Genomic DNA, 18,955 nt, shown 5'->3' with positions numbered 1-18,955 from the left:
ATGTAGAAAAAGAATACATGGGTATTGTTGTTTATATTTGTTACCATGGTGATGAAGAAATATGACAGCTTGGTATAGATACTTAAGATTTCAATGACTGATTTTCCTTTTTTACTGGTTTCAATATATTTTTAGGAGTAAATTTAATAGATGGTTATATTAGCAGTTTCAAAAAATAAGTACCACTATTATGAAGCTATGAATATACGCATAATGTCATGCCATTGAAATAACACTACAGAAACCAAGCTGAAGAGAACTCAATATCAAAGACACCACCCTATTACAGTTTTAGTTTACGTCTATCTTATTCTAGGTTTGTCGATAGCTTGATTTTCATAGTAATAATTCTCTAACACATACTCGAGTAATCTACAATGTATATGTAGCTACCACAAGCAACAATATTCTAAAGTTTGTGTTTACCTTAGTTTGCCGATAGCTTGATTTCCATAGTAATAATTCTCTAACACATACTTGTGTAATCTAGCTATCACATGCAACAATATTCTTAAAGTTTGTATCTATCTTTGTTTGCCTATAGTATAATTTCTGTAGTAGTATCATTTTCATAAACCTTAAAAGATTAAAAATCAGTCAATAATCAGGCTTGACTTTTAACATGTTTATCTATAATCTATCTCTTGTATTTACTGTATTTTAATTTGATGATTTAATCAAATAAATTATTATAGTTGACAACCACTTGTACATGCCTCATTGGGTTTTCCATTAGTAGATATGTGTCTAAAAGATAAATGAGCAATTATATTTTCCTCGTCAGTCCCTTAATTTGAACATTTCATCAAATAAATTATTGTAGTACATGTACATGTATACAACTTTTACATGCTTCAATGGGTTTTCCCATTTAGTAAATTAGTGTTTCAACAAGATAGATTATGACTTATATTTTTATTGCTTAAAAACTAAAATAATTGACTCATTTCATTTTTAGGGTACACATTTTTTTAGTGTTATGCTGAGTCAGCTGTTCGGTGCTTATGCAAAAGCACATGTCGCATAATTTGCACTTTCTTTTCAAACTCAGTGCACTGACCTTTAAAGTGATCAGAAGACCCTTCCTTCAAGCAAACATCCATTTCATTTAAAGTTATACAACAATACCACATTGTTCTTTCAGTTAATAAATATTCTTCCTGCAGTAAACACTATAGTACGCAACCCTTTGTGTATGCAACAATAGTTTATTGTTCATTCTATTATCCATAGGATGCCAGTTTTCTTGTAGTAGTGCGTGACAATTCATGTACAATGTGTGCAATAATCTTTATCATTCATTCTGTTAATACGATGCAAGTTTTCTTGCGGCAGTACACTACACTTTTTTAAACAATACTTTGCTGTTCACTCTGCTGTATATATAACATTCATATATAACAATTCCCTGTTGTTCATGCTATTAAACTTAACATAATGTCAGTATTCTTGATGCCGCCATGTATATCCTAGGGTCATACTACGTGTGCTACGTGTGTAAATACAAGGGTACATATCTCCAGATAACAAACCCTAAAAACCTACAAGTATTTACCACACCCCAGTCAAACACCTAAGAACAAAACACGAACAATCAAATGTCTTCAAGACATTTACATTGTACTAAGCTTGAGTGGTTTCCTATTGTTTCTGATTATTCTCATAAAACAGTCCCAAGACTTGTTGTATTCAGCTCCTTGAACCATTCATTGTTAAAACCACTTCACCTAAGGGGAGAGATGTCTATCTTGCCGTAAAGATCTAAAAGCAAACCTGACCTATGGAATCTTGAGGGTGTAGACCTTCACATGACAAAACAAAACAGACTGATCATACCCTAGAGAGATAGATGGTTTAGCATTGGGCATAATTACTGTAATCCTTGTGGGCAACAGATTGTCAGATTCGCTTTGAGCTGAGTACAGCCCTGGACAGGCTAGTGTGTATTGACCAGTTTCTGCATACAATACAAATGTGTGTGGAACCAAACAATATCAAATCTATATCTTTCATTAATACATCAGATTCTAATCCAAGGACGTGTTTTGGTTGTTAATCTCAAGAAGCTCTCCACACTTAATTTGATGTGGAAAGCTTCTTGAGACAGTAACACCAAGTCAAGTTTCTAGACTAATCTGATTCTGATTTCTGTAAATTTTAATACAAAGCAATGGAGTTGAAAACTGCTACTATCAAATCTGTATAAGCCACCTTTGATTAGTGTGATACCTAGGAGACAAATGAACTTTAACTTCTTTTGCACTGATATCATATGTACTCTTAGTGCAAATAGGTAGTCTATAAGATAATACGGTAGTCTTTCAGCCTGGATATGGGTTTTGCAGACAGAGGTTGTACAGTGGAAAAGGTTCAACTCTAGGAGAAAGCCGGGTCTGTAAAGCTGTACTACCAAAGTTCAAAACACCCATATCTGAGCATAAAGGTTTTATCATATACCCCATGTAGTTGGCATGGAAACATCATTTGAATTACATAATCTCATAAATTGACAGTGAAATATTTTACTTGCAAATACGTAAAATAGCGAAGAAATTAACAAAGCCAAATCAATGAATGAACTGATACACGTATTGATGAGCGTGCTACTTGAAATATTTGGGTAAAGTGTGCCGTGGTGTGCTACGGAAAATTATTGTCCAGGTTAGTTGCACATGCTCTCCATTGAATTGCATTGGAAGTAATATTGGGTATATAACTTATAAGACTTATATAGCCCTTTCAGCATGCAGGAGAAGGCCAATATAGAGTTGAACAACACATCATATCTTAGTCTGGTGTGTGGTTCATTGGCCCCTAATAACGCAATGAGTTATCATCATTCAGACATGTTGTACATCTTGTTACAAGAATTCAAAATGTTCTTCAATCCCCAGACACACATACCCACACACACAGGTCATCATTGTACATGGAAAAACCACTTTCCTTTACAATATAGAGAACGAAACTGGAAGTGTAATACTTTCCAGTAAATCATGATGCAAATGTTTCGTTCACAGTTACAATGTATGTACATCACACACTCATATCTTTTAGATACTTCATCACCATAATCAACTTCTACATTTGCACTGTAAGATTTTGTTTTTTCCCTTTCATTTTCTCTTCTTTCTTTGATCTCAGTTTGTAATTGTGCACAAATGTGATATACATATACATTTGTACATGAACACATCTTTTGAGGAAACAACAACAAGCAAATTGTGACAGTGTATACGTTACTGAATGCTGCATAAAGTAGGTTAGATAGAGTCCTTTTTCAAGCGTATCAAGGTTCAGAGCACAGCTGACTGATAGGGATACTTTACAAACTTAATTGAAAGAATGGTTTTACATGTTTGAAAGGTAGATCCTACAATTCTTACCTTACAGGGGAAAAGCATGACTCCTCTGTCAAATTGGTTCATGGTTGACAAAAAGCAGTTGCATGTATATCACTAATGTTATTATGACCAATTTTTTTGAAATTGAACAATAATTATTCTTTTTTTTAATATCAACCATACAGTCAAATTAAATATGACAAAAATAATTATAATGAGTAGACAGAATAATATAATTTAATTAAAATGAATTTTATAATTTCTTGGTTTTATGATATCCTTTATAATAAAAGTTTATGGAAAGATTTGTGAAGCAGAAAATATACTGAGAAATTCCTTGCAATAAAACACTAAATTATGAATATTTAGAACTTTGAGGGCAGCATACTATTTTCTGTATACAATGTACATGTAAAGCTATCATCTTTCCTGACGTACATTATCCAAATAAAACCTCCTTCAATATGATATGCCTGAACAACTTAGCATATCACCATTCCTAAGATAAGATTTCATTTACAAATATGGCCACTGTCTGGCTTCAAAATGAAATTTCAAGTGTTCTGCAATTTAGCTGAGTAGGCATGCCAAGTATTCAATGAAATATTGAGATACAATGTACATTTGTAGGAATGCTTTCATTTACATAGTCATTGTATTATCTACAGAGAGTGAGTTATATTTGGAAGATGATATCACCATTCACCAACAGAACTCTCATCTGGTATTATGACATATGTAGCATTCTAAAATTCATCTCGCATTCTACAATTTCGAAAAAAAAAAAATTCAGTGTGATTCAAAATGGTTTAAATTTCAGAATGATAGACTCATATATGCAAATGACGTTATGAACATAAAATAAATTATATAAAACAATTCTTTTCTCTCACTATGATTTATTTTTCAATTCTGCTTTTTCTTTTAAAATAGTTTAAATTTTGGAATGACTAATAAATGCACACACACATGAAGTTCTGAACAAAATAAACATTGAATAAGTAACTTCATTTCTCATTCTACAATTTCAAATGTTCCTTTTTAGTCATATTTTAGATTTCATATGAGAAAAAATGAATAAAAAAATTGTGAGTTGAGAAATTTCACGCTCATTGAATTTAAATATTGATTCTACAATTTTTAGTCAATAAGTCACCACATTGTAAAAACACAATAAAGTTTATTAATATTGCTAATGTTTATTCTTAATGTTAAAATCAATACTTTCAAACATCTGTTTGTTATTCTTCAAGCTCACAATAAAATTCCTTTTCACAGCTTTGACATTCATTAGTTGCAGTATTCAAGTCAAACTGGTGTCTGTGTGTTGCCCTCAGTTTATCCATAGACGTCTATGGTTTATCAGATATCAGATGCAAAGGACTTGCTAAATTAACGGAAGGGATATGAGAAGAGTTAATACAAACGTTATCTAACAACTATTTATAAGCTTTTTATTTTGTGAATTATATATTCATGAAAATTAATATATTATTCATGACTAAGACTTATACATATTACATCACAGAACAATGACTGCTGCATAATTTGATTAGATTTGAAAGATGTGCTGGTATGCTGTATTTTTAGTGGTTTTTTTTGACAACAATATCAAATTCACCAGAATATAGTAATATTCATTGTGTATACCTATAATCACAATGGATGTGACACTACTGGTACTGTACATGTACATGTAATATGGCATCATTTCAAGCAGCAGCATTATCTGTCAAACATACCACACCAGGCATACAGCTATATGCATTGTGTAAAAACCATACAGGGCATGACAGTTATGGTATTCTTCCCAGCAGTTGTGTCATTATATGTAAAACATATTCATAAATACCAATGTCATTATGTAATTTTCAACTGGATATATTTAGCATACCTTCATTTAAACGACCTTTGCATGAATTTCTAGCTGAATAACAATTGTGTATATAACTGTCCATATTATAATTATAATTCTTGCATATTACTGGAACATTTTACCCATAGACATGTGACCATAATTTCTGCATATTATTACTGGGTGATGTTATTCAATATGCTGACCTACAATGTAATGACACTCTTCAGTCAGAACAGCTAGAAAGCATTTTTGAGCTTTTAATACTGAGTATTTTTAAGTTTATTTTTTCGAAATAAAATGTTGTAAAAATATACAAATGAAAGTACTATTGTGATAATTAACACAAGGAAGCAATTACACCTTATTTTTATTACAGTTCTTGAGATGGAATTCAAAATAAGGAAGGGCAAAAGCTGGAACAAATAAATGAAATTTGTTTCAGTATTTCTGAGACCATCGGATATCCAGTTTCTATGTATTATGTTTAATATGTTGAAATGTTGTATCTATTAAAATGCATAAAATTGTTTAACTACCTGGTTACCCCAAGTATGAATATCATATTCCTATAACTATTTGAACAACTGTGAACAGTGGTGATGATATATATACACATAAAATGCCACCACAAGTAGTCATCAGTGTCAAGTAGCAGTTTATTGCATAGTTTTATTTCTCAGCAATTTCCTGGAATGGCACTACACTCATGTGTACATGATCAGTCTACCCTGACATGACGTAAACAAATATCAATCAATATACAGCATAAGTATATTGTACAACATGTGACAGAAGTTTGATTCTGATTATTATTATGTTTGACAGTTTTCCATCTGTCTTTGACATTTCAAAATAGTAACAATTGGGATTTCTTTACACTTTTCAAATATACAAACTTTTCTTTCGTAGCTACTATACAAGACATCTCAAGTGCTTTTGTTGAAACAGTACTCAAATAAAATCTACCTGAGCTCCCTGTCTATTTTGAGATGGTTCCCAAATATTCTGGTCACAGAATGAGATACAGAAATCAAAGCAAAGTTTACCTGACTTCCACTCTGTTACGCATGTACCCAAACACAGCGTGCCTTCTAATGAGATAACTTTTGTTGTTGTGAGTCAAAATGATAAAACTTGGCATTTCTTGTGAGTCACCACATAGTAAGAGATAGGGGAACACCAAATTTTGGTGCGTCACTAGAAATTGTGTGTGTCCGCGGTGTCAAATTGGCTTTAATAGAGGGCACACTGTACCAAACATTAATAAAAACATGACCTCACTCACACAGTTTAAAAAAATATATAATTTAGTAAATTATCTACAATCAATACCATTAAATACATATGTAAGAATGTACTTTTTTTCCACAACTCTCATTTCCATTATGCATTTCAAAAACATTATATTTCTGGTTTTTCTAGGTTTATGCAATTGTGCAAATGTAGGAACAATCTCTAACTTATAAACAAATATGATTTAAATTTCAACTTAGACTCTCCCATTGACATACATGTAGAATGTACATGTGACCTCATCTTACACATCACTTCATGGTTATTCAATCCTCTCAGATTGATGATTTAACATAGTGAAACTGACAAGTTCTCATCAATACTGTGAAATTCATTTCACTGATGTCCAGCTATGCATGCACAATCCAATTACACAGATGTAATCATTCATAAATTCTGAATGTCATCTTTAAAGCTTCATGCTTCTTTTGAGTCAAATCAGAAATCAACCTAGGATGCCAATACCTAAATTCTTTAGTCTCAAAGTGAATCAAATCAGAAATCAACCTAGGATGCCAACACCTAAATTCTTTATTCTCATGATCAATCAACGTGTCTTGTCATAATATGACTCACATCATGTGTACATTGCTGGGATTTCCAAATTACAAATTCTAATGACAGCTAACCCCAGTAAATATGCCAGCAGTGTAAATAAGTCAATATCATATTCCATCACTCCAATTGTTATGATACCAATAAGTATTATCAATAGATCTATAACGTTATTAGTACAAAAACAAGTATGGAATGTGATATCATCGATAATCAGTCACATTATCAGCTGCCGGTCCCTGTAGTACAAGGATATAAATAATTCTATGCACCTAATTGCACTACACAAATTAATAACATTCAATACAACATTACACAATAACCAAACTGATTACTAATTTGACAAACTAATAATTTATCAAATATTGACCAACTCCTATTTCAAAAGGACGGACAATATTCATAATTATGATAATTACACAATGTATTCCAATGAAAGCACAATTCTCAGTATCTGCTACAGCTTCTTACCTCATTGCTAGTGGGTCAAAGTAGAACAAGATGGTTGACTTATACTTACACATGCCTTTAGTAATGCATGTGTGAAGCATGTGGAGCAGAAGTTATGGTGTCGACCAAGAAATTGCATGTTCATTATTTTCATGACGCGCCTAGGTAGTAATATTCTATTGTAGGTATTGAGAATTAAATGGAATTACCTAGAATCACTAGCATGACGGAAAAATCTTCCTTGCTGTACAGAACACAAGACATCATCATTTTCATCATATACATTGTAATTTATGATATTTTGTTTGGAATAATTTACATCTCGTTGTAGTTCACTGATAACAATACACATCTTTGTTGCAGTTCACTTGTAAAGCTCTCCTAAGTTCTCTCATTCTCTTCATCATCATCATCATCATCATCATCATAATCATCATACTTGCTACTTCAAAGTAGGTACTTATAAGTGCAATCCTCACAAGCAAACAGGCGTAACTTCATCACCATGGAGACATGAGCTCAATGTGTTGCTATGGTTCCTACGAGTTACAGATGAGAATTTAAGTAGCTTTCACAAAAGGCTCAGGAAGGATATTTAGTTTCCTCTTAATACTCAGCTAAAAATTCAAAATGGCAGTATTTAAAATGTCATGTTTCTTTCTCTTTTTTCTTTCTTTCTGAAAATATCATACATTGCAATCTGTAGTTGGTAGCACTTTGAATGTCATGTTTGTCTCTGTCTGTCTGTCTGTCTGTCTGTCTGTCTGTCTGTCTGTCTGTCTGTCTGTCTGTCTGTCTGTCTGTCTGTCTGTCTGTCTGTCTGTCTGTCTGTCTGTCTGTCTCTCTCTCTCTCTCTCTCTCTCTCTCTCTCTCTCTCTCTCTCTCTCTCTCTCTCTCTCTCTCTCTCTCTCTCTCTCTCTCTCTCTCTCTCTCTCTCTCTCTCTCAAAATGTCACACCTATAATTAGTGACAAAAATGTTAGCAGTATCTTAAATGTCATGCTTCATTTTTCTTCTTCTTTTTTTTCATAAGACCATACCTGTACTTAGTGATATAGCAAATGCTTGGCAACATCCGAAAGTTCCTGTTTGTTTTCTGTTTTGTCTCTTTCTTTTTTCTAATCATACCTGTATTTAGTAACTAAAAAGTTGATAACATCTTAAAATGTCATGCCTGTTTCTTTCTCATTTAAAAAAAAAAAAAAGCTTTCCAAAATATCTTCTGATGTTTAGTGCTATAGCCAAACAGAAGGCAGCAACAACTCAACGTCTTGTTTTTTTTTTGTTTTTTTTTCAAAACTTCATACCTCATTATTTACCTATGATATAGCTAACTGGAGCAGGAACGATGGAAAGACATGTAGCTGATGACATCATAACATGACGATATTTGCCGCCCTCTGACTCCAAGCACATCAAACTTGTTTGTTCTATAATCTACCTTGGTGACATTTGGCATATTAGAACTGTACATCAAATTTCACTTTAAGTTGTGAAGTTATAAATATTAAACGAAGCTACAAAAAATGAATGTAATAGCGTAGATCATATATACAATGTACATGTACATGTATGCTCCCAGTTTTGAAATGTCACCCTCGTTTGTATACAAGTATAATGAACAATAGATTGATAACAATATTAATTCATCTGGCCATCAGTTACAGAAGAGAAAATACATAAATAGAAAATTTCAAGGTAACGTGGTAGTATGTTAGCTACTAATGTAATGTATGGGACTGAGGTGACAGGATGACTATCTTTATTATGTTCAGTAACTGTGAAATGAATGTCATTAAGACTGACGTCAGTAGAAATATGTTATTACAATATGATATATGAACATATCCAATGCCTGTATTTTGGCTACAGTAAAATTGAAAGAAAGAGAAATACCTATTGTATTGTATTGTATTGTATTGTATTGTATTGTGTTGTATTGTACTGTTTTGTACGATACTGTAGTGTCCTGTACTTTATTCTTCTGTACAGACATGTATGATACTGTACTGCACAGTTCTGTACTGCCCTATACTATACTATATATATATGGTAGTCTGTGCTGTGCCATGCTATACTGTACATGTACTCTACATGCATGTACTGTAGTACTGTACTGTATTGTACTGTACTGTACTGTACTGCACTGTACTGTACTGTACTATACTATACTATACTATACTATACTATACTATACTATACTGTACTGCACTGCACTGCACTGTACTGTACTGTACTGTACTACATGTATACTATACTGCACTGTACTGTACTGTACTGTACTGTACTGTACTGTACTATACTATACTGCACTGTACTGTACTGTACTGTACTGTACTGTACTGTACTGTGCTGTACTATACTATACTGCACTGTACTGTACTATACTGTACTGTACTGCATTGCACTGTACAGCACTATACTGTACTGTATTGCAGGATACTATACCCTACACTACCCTACCCTACCCCACGCTACCCTACCCCACCCTACCCCATCCCACCCCACCCCACTCCACTCCACTCCACTCCACTCTACTCTACTACCTATACTGTACTGTATTGCAGGATACTATACCCTACCCTACCCTACCCTACCCTACCCTACCCCACTCTACCCCATCCCACCCCACTCCACTCCACTCCACTCCACCCCACTCTACTACCTATACTGTACTGTATTGCAGGATACTATACCCTACCCTACCCTACCCTACCCTACCCTACCCTACCCCACTCTACCCCATCCCACCCCACCCCACCCCACCCCACTCCACTCTACTACCTATACTGCACTACAATTCATAACAGCACACTACACATCATATCACACTACACTTAGTGACTACAACTATACAGAACTGTGTGCGCTCCACCATTGTAGCAGTCACTAATTGCTATTATACCATGCTGTGGTACTTGAGTAATATAAATGTGTGGCACAGTACACATGTACATGTACATGAAGTTTGCCACAAACAATAGCAGCTATTTTATCACATTAAATTCCTTATTTTCCTAGCTTATCTGCCAAATCACAATAAATTGTATTCGCTAAAAGAACACAAAAAGGTGTGACATTTATAGAAACAAATTTTTTGTGTGGTCAAGTGGTAACCCTGCATGTTTGACCCCTTGTATTGATTGGAATAATCATCTCCTACATCGGTAGCCTGGTAACTCTATTGGTTCCCTTTACTCCTACCAGTTTTTATTACAATGACAACGCATCATGCCCACATCTCTAACATAGAATGACATTTAGGTTCTTAGTGACTTAAGAACTTGTTTGTGGTAGTGATATTGAGACTTAGAAGAAATTAGTGCATTTTGTATGCTCACGGAGTCAGCGGAAGCTACACTTATATTTTATTTTGATTGAAAAGGATTTAGGGGAAAATGTGATGTCATTCTTTTCAATGTTAATCCTCTAGTCATCAGCACTGTATGATTAGAATCCAATTTGAAATGGGGGTAATAGGTGATAACATGGTAAATCAACAACGGAAAAAAAATAATGATTGATACCCCCATATCCTACTCCACCCTCTTCACTAAGGTACAGGTAAACTTCTGAAAATGGGGTACAAATGGGGTAATAATAGGTGACAACATGAGAAGTCAACAACAGAAACAAAATAATGATTGATATCCCATATCCTACCCCACCCTCTTCCCTGACGTATGTACAGGTAAACTTCTGAACTCGATAGAGTGATAAAAGAATTGTAATATTAGAGATAAACAAAGGATGACAACACTATGGTCATTTTTTTAACTTTTATAAATGCGATACAAACGGTAAACCATCAATTTACATATACATGTACAAATTTTGTAATGAATATTCATGACAAACTAAAAACTTAAAATACTTGCTGAAGTGTGAAAGTAGTAGAACACTCAAGCTACATTAGTATTTTGTTCCTATTTCTTGCTAAAATAACGATTAATACTTTTTAGTGACATTTTTGTACGTATACATGTAGGCATACTGTTTTTGTTGAAAGAATACAATGTATGTTGCGAAATATGTTGTTGAAATATTTGTCACTAAATGACAAAATAAAAAAAAATAAAAAAGTTGATTGGAGGGCTCACTTAAACTATAACTACTTTTTAGATTTATATGTATGCGATCAAAAAAGTTTGAATTTTTGTTTGTCATTTTTTTTCACAACTGCCTGGCCTTGTCTGGTAAATAATACATACAAAGTCCAGCTATGTGACCATATACTAGTAAGTATGTCAATACTACAAGTCAAAAAGTTATCAATGAACACACACAACAAAATATTTACATGTACATTTTTATCAAACAACACCATGTCGTCAATCTGAAAAATACTTTACAGGGTGTGATAATTTATGTGTTACCTAAGTTATACTGAATACAATGGATCAATATCTTGACTGCTGATACTGAAGGGCTCACAAACATAGCCGGGAGACGAGACTCTCTCACCAGCCATCGGGAGCATTGCTAAAAGGGCTGTTTTGTATGTACCGTTATCTACCGCATAATTATTGTACTTGAATATCCGAGGCATCGCAATAACAAGGAGCATTGCAGTAACACATCAACAAATGATTTGTGCCTATGTAGTCGATGAAGGCCCACAGTACAAGGATATTTGAATACAATTATGCAGTGGATATCAATGCATACAGAACAGCCCTTTTATAGCAATGCTCCCAACGACAGGTGAGAGAGTCTACCTGGAGACTTGTCATTGGTTTTCAACTCCAGTGAGCTACATGTACATGTGTACAAAAATGTAGTGATCATTTCCAATGGAGGTGTCACTACAATTTAGTCTAGATGCCAACATGGTTTCTAACTAAACCACCTGTGTGTGAGTTGAGGCGTAAATTGTCACAGTACCATATACATGTTGGGACTAGACTACTGTGCTACATGTACATTTGAAAGCCAATGACTAGTAGTCTCTTAGCTTGTTGTACTGACTGTGACTTCCATAGCTGTTGTCTTCTCAAATATTATCTCTGGACTATCACAAACATACACTTGGTTGTCTCTGATTGATACTGTTGACAGTTAAATACTGCATCACTCAAGGCTCAAGGGTTTCAAACAGTATGTTCTTGAATTACTTTGAATTTTTTCATTTTCCTATTTCGTTTTCTTCCTTCTATATTCTGCTGTACATATCTTGTTAGCTGTCATTTCTGAGGGACCATTTCTTTGTTTGTGTTTTAGCCATTACATTTGTAAGTCAAGTACATGTACTATAAAATGTACTGATAAAATTACTAATTTGTCTGGCACCCAAGTGAACTCTTTCAGCCACAATTTTCTATTATTTTGATTGGTCTAACAAACTACCACCCTATAAATTTGGTAGTCTAGATATGATGTGTAGTAGTCTATGTGTCCTGGACTACTGCTAATTTGGTAGTCTAGATACAATGTTTAGTAGTCTATGTACCCTAGACTACTGCTAATTTGGTAGTCTAGATACAATGTTTAGTAGTCTATGTGTCCTGGACTACTGCTAATTTGGTAGTCTAGATACAATGTTTAGTAGTCTATGTACCCTAGACTACTGCTAATTTGGTTGTCTAGATACAATGTTTAGTAGTCTATGTACCCTAGACTACTGCTAATTTGGTAGTCTAGATACAATGTTTAGTAGTCTATGTGCCCTAGACTGTACATTGTATGTGTATGTTTGTTCAGAATAGTTCAGAGAGGACTTTGTCAAAAGTTGAAGGAGAGACAACATTTTTCATGTTTATTTAATTTACCTTTAACATGCATACATTACATATATGGATAACAACATGTTTACTATACTTATTCTTGAAAGACGAAGGTCACCATGCACTCACTAACCAACATTTTCATGCAAGTATTTTACAGAAACTACGACAGCTTAGTATGACGCCAGAGTATGACCTCCGGCCTTTACATGTACATACAATGTACATCATATATTTGGACATGTAGTTCCTTCATCATTCACTGGTGTTTGTGGCTGATTTTTATTTTTTTTTAAATCATGATTGACAGATGTCAGAATGTTTGTCATTCAGTTTGTATCACTATGGATACGGTCACACAACAAACACTCAGTCTGATATACACTGTACTATGAAACACTACACAAACTCATGGTGAAAGACACATACCAATTTTACAAACACACATTGAAAGGCACAGTGACTACAACAAATTTTCCAACGTATCAAGAGATCATGCATCGAGAGATCATAAAACGTATGTTTCATGTACATATATATTGACAGAAACCAACATCACCATATGTGGATGCATACACACTCACAGAGTTACTATCACATTTAACAGTAAACTACATGTACATTGTAGTTTCAATAACTCACTAATCCCCACATGAATTTAATATATTGGCCAACTATTATTTCATTGATCAATAACTTCGACTTACAATGTAGACACCCTTTAATGTGTGTAAATTAAACTGCATCCATGGAGCATATTGGAAATTGGAGCCTGGGGACCATAAAGTGTCAGACAGTCTGACTGGTCATGCAATTTGAAGACATATGTCACTGTATTATCAGGTACTGTAATTTGTCATTCATCACTGCCTTGAACACAGCACTAATGAGGCCTTGTTCTGAAATTACAGTATACATGTACAATCTATATTCTCTCTACATTTGTATATATACAGCATATGCTAAATGTGCACTAAGTACCACAAGCTTTTTAATGTCGAAAAGTTTACTTTACCATACATTTACAGTGATGACACATTTCATTTTCAGTTTAGTTTATCCCTCTTCAGGTCAAGTCAAGTCCATGTAAAAGATAATGGCTATGACAGGATTCTAAAGAACTAGATGTTTTCAAAAAGGTATACAAATAGCTTTTGCACACTCATTAAATACTATAATTTCAATTTTGCTAAATTTTGTACAGGTTTGCAGTGGTGTACAAAGGTTATGGTATTAGTAAATACTGCCTTCATTTTGCATACTGCAATGTTAAACTGACAAGATTTGTTGTTTGCCCCCTCATTGCTGTTCCTTAACCAACAGAGGGTGCAAACAACATTGTTACAATAATTCTTTCAGTGTACTGCCTGTGAAAACAAGGGGTTAACTTGAACAAAGGTAGCCTTGTACACTAAACAACTTTGAAATAGTTGAAGGCTGTCATAATTAAACTTTAACTAATTTCAACAAACACATTTTCTACCTCACACCTACACATACATGTATATGCTGATCTCACAAAACTAATGTGGACAGAACTTTTTTTAATGGTCGTAGAAGTGTGCAGGTGCATGTGTTTACGTCCAGCCTAGACCAGATTAATTGTGCTTGACCAACCAAGTGGCACGAGAGAAAGAGAGAGAGTAGTCACCAGTAGTGGTATGAAAATATTAGACTTGTTGCTGTATACATCGGTGGTCAATTCTATTCCTTTCACGTAGTTACAGTCGTTATAAGGTTCATCATGAGAACAAACCCATCTTTGTTGAAGTGATAGGAGAATTCCATGTTAGCTAGACTATAAGTGGTGATATACTATAAAAGTGAAATGACATATGTAGGTGACACAATTGGCATGTTATTTCACAATGGTATAAAACAAACAAGGTTTTTAAAGGTTTCACAACCTGGGTTCAAAAACCTGCTCGTCTAGAATTCTCAATCTCTTTCAACCTACTTCAAAGTGTATACGAGCGCAAAAAAAACCAAAATGACCAGACAGACGTATTTTTGACACACAATTTTTTCCTCTATGAATCCTCTGACTTCTTTTTGATACTTTTTCTGATTACTTTTCTTTTTTCGAAGTTAAATATAACTTTAAATCCCCTCCTTCTTATAACCTCTTAGTGCTAAGGAACAATCTTTTCTTTGTAGAGTACCAGTACTTGATGTGTTACAAACTGACTCAGCTCAGCTTGGGTCCTTAGGTAGTATTCCAGTTAAGTAGTCTGTCAAAGCCTTGACACACTGTCACTGTATGCCCTGAGAAAGTAATTATGGCTGACAACCCAGACCATTAAGTGACACTTCATGTTTGTAACTTTACAAATAGTTTGCATACTTGGGTATAAAAGATGAGTTGTAAGGTAGGTCTGACTTGTTCCTGCTACATGTCATTTTTCTGACATACACAGCAAAACTACAACATACGACATGACGGTAAGACTGTTGTCATGGCAATACAAGTCTTGCATACATAACATTCTGAATTTGGTCAAGCATGTATCTCAAATCGAATAAAACGATTGCCAAATAAGATAGCATAGAAGTGTGCTAGCTACATATTTTGAAACACAAACTATAGATATGATATGTTACAGGAATAAAACATTGATTGGATAAACAAATCAATGTACTTTCACATCATACACGACACCACCTCTACCATTGTCCTCAAACCACTGGGTTTCTTTGTGGGCAAAAGGTATACACCTTCTCAAGTCACCTCTTTTTCATTAGGTAATCTGTTATCAAATTACAAAATAATGAATGCAGCGCAGTAAGTACAAATTACTTCTTTCTGCAGGAGACTACTTAGGCTGACAGGAATACAGTGTACCTATACATTGTTCACAGCACAGCTCGGAAATTTCTTTTAACTGATTACAAATGAACTAGAAACATCAATTCATACATCTTGCAATCCCCCTTAGGAGACATGTTTGTGTGCATTTATAGCATAATCCTGATTTATTTCACTACAAAGTAAGAGCTTGAAATTTCTCATTAAGATGTAGTGAAGACGACATGCATGACCAGTCTTCACCATTCAACACCAAACTACTTCATTCTAACATGATGCCAAAATGTGTGAAAATTTCATCAAATCACTAACACCAAGGAAACAACAAGAATAGCAGTTTTTTTATGAATTTTTTATCCGAAGAAGGAAAGCTATAAAATATTCATACATCTAATCTACATTAATGACATTTCAGTTCTGAATGACGAAAACGGGGTATGATTTATTTAAACTCCTTCAGGCATTGGTTCAATTTCCAATTACTTTGGAAGTTCATTTCAGTTCAGTCAGTTCTAGAAGCTATGTAGTTTACCATAATTTGTTGAAAGATCAAATATCTACAAATCATTACTTTCTTTTGGAAATGTTCCTTTGAAATTTGAGAATATCAACTTATAACTGTACTTGTGCATTACAATTTTAAAGTCCCACTTCCAAATGGAATTCAAATTTATGTATGAAAAACAGTTGTTTGGAAGAGCTATTATCATTTTAAAAGTTGTTCCGGAACAAAAGGAATAATCCTCTGTAATCCTTCTGGCTCAACTGAAAAAAAGAACACTGAATCAGGTATTGAATCATGGGCCTTTAATATCAGCTTATTCCTATCTACATGTATAGTAATACTTGCCTACTGAAGTGAGTAATTCCCTGCAGTAATTCCTATGATTATGAATGCATTCATCTATACTATGAGATTGTTAAAGCTGGCATGTAAACTGTCAGCCATCATTAGACAAGACATTCAAGGGATGACTTGTAAGAAATGTAATACCAGGGATGACTTGGGGGAAAGAGTAATGATGGGTGTCTAACACTTTAGAATGTTGAGAAAGTCAAATGAAAATATCTAAAGATTACAATGTAGATAACTGTTGGAGATGATGCTTGCTGGCTCTATCATATAGGAATTCTTTAAACCTCTTTGCAGAAGTGCCCTGGACACAAACAAAAGCATACACACTTTAGCTTAAACATACATTATAGCCCTTAGCCCAGAGTATTCTGATTTGCTAGCCAGGTGTCAGTTTAATGTTGAAACTGGGACTAGCCTGGTGTAAACCTAGTACTGGCACTGATGGTGGTTCAGTTGTGAACACATGTTGTTGAGATGTTACATTACATGTGTACTGTTAACACTGAGTTACATCTAGTCCACATCTAGCCTAGTCAAAAAACGGTTCTTCAGCTGTACAATACAAAGAATGCAACTCAATTTCAACATTACAAATGACATCGTCCCTCACATTTACAGTAACATGGTTCAAGGAAAACAGGACACATTGCTTCTTAGTCTCAATTATAGACATGGAAACCGTCAAGTATTTTCTTTGTTCCTGTACATGTGTGACTGTTTCTCTACGCAGAGTTTCTCCTTGTCCTTCACATACCATTTATGACACCGGTCACATCTACAGCAACCAATGAAACTGACAAGGGAATTGATGGAGTGTTTGTACCTCAGTTATAATTTACAGAATGTCTGAAAGGTGAAACTTTGTGCTAAAGCTGACTTTAAACAGTATTTCTACTACGTTTTTTCCAGTATGTATTGTGCACACAGAGACATCCTTTCAGCGTGTGCACTGTGAAAATCAATGCGTAACTTCTAGGCTAAAGGAGTGCGTTACAGTTATATAGATATATCCAGACACTCATTTTAATAATGTGTACATTTATTTGAAAATGCGTAAACACTGCTTAACCCCTTAAAGGTCCATGGCCATGGACGAGGTTACCTGACGTCACAAGTCAGATATGTTACTTGAGTTGGTTTACAACAAAGGTGTTTGTACTCACCATGTTCTATATACAACCATCAAGGGATTCAATTACATTTTGGGACCGAGCTCTCTGTTACGCAGTTGGCATTATATTACACCTCCTATCAAGTTAACTACAATGCAGGCAGTACCAATGTTTTCACCAGGGGTTTTACCTATAACTGCTACTCGAAGTATATCACATGCACAGTGCAGTACACAATTGTATATGTACCTCAAAAACCTGTTGATTTTGGAAGCTCAGAAACATGATCAAGTCGATTGACTGATTGTAGTTTACTTATTTATCAATTGCATTTCATTTTGTCAAAAGGAATTACCCCTCCACCTTCACGAGACTGTCAGAAGTTAGACATGACTGTTCACAATACTCTCCATGCCTAGAAACCAGACCAGACTGTCATGCAGGGCAAAATATTTAACCTTTCCTCTAGACATCACTTTGCCCTGGATGATAACTCAATAAGCCTTACTCTCTGAATAACACCTACACAGTTGTAAATTTGAAATCATATTTTACATTACACAACCATGTTACGAAAACAAATAGGTTAACAAACTCATGTCATTGTGTTACAATGTAACATCTGGGTCACACACATCTGTAATTAACAAACATACCAACATGACTGACTTACACTGACTTGTTAAACATACACACAAGTCTAGCCAAGAGTATTGGTACAGTTGTTGATAGTCCTGCTTGCAAATGGTGTATATGGTCTAGGTAAGCAAATGTGACAATGTCCCTAAACAACGGAGAAGGGAAGGGACATTGTGAGAATCGAGTCCCAACTTACTCCATCTGCAAGCAGGATAAGTTGCTGATAATATACATGTAATACTGCAGTAGCACACACACTCTCTATAATATAATACATACATGATACAATGTACACACATAATGGTCTGGACCTAGCCAAG

The sequence above is a fragment of the Glandiceps talaboti genome, chromosome 4 (assembly GCF_964340395.1).
Source record: "Glandiceps talaboti chromosome 4, keGlaTala1.1, whole genome shotgun sequence".
NCBI classification, from domain to species: Eukaryota; Metazoa; Hemichordata; class Enteropneusta; family Spengelidae; genus Glandiceps; species Glandiceps talaboti.
The sequence above is the reverse complement of the archived record's forward strand: the minus strand, read 5'-3'. Positions refer to the sequence as shown.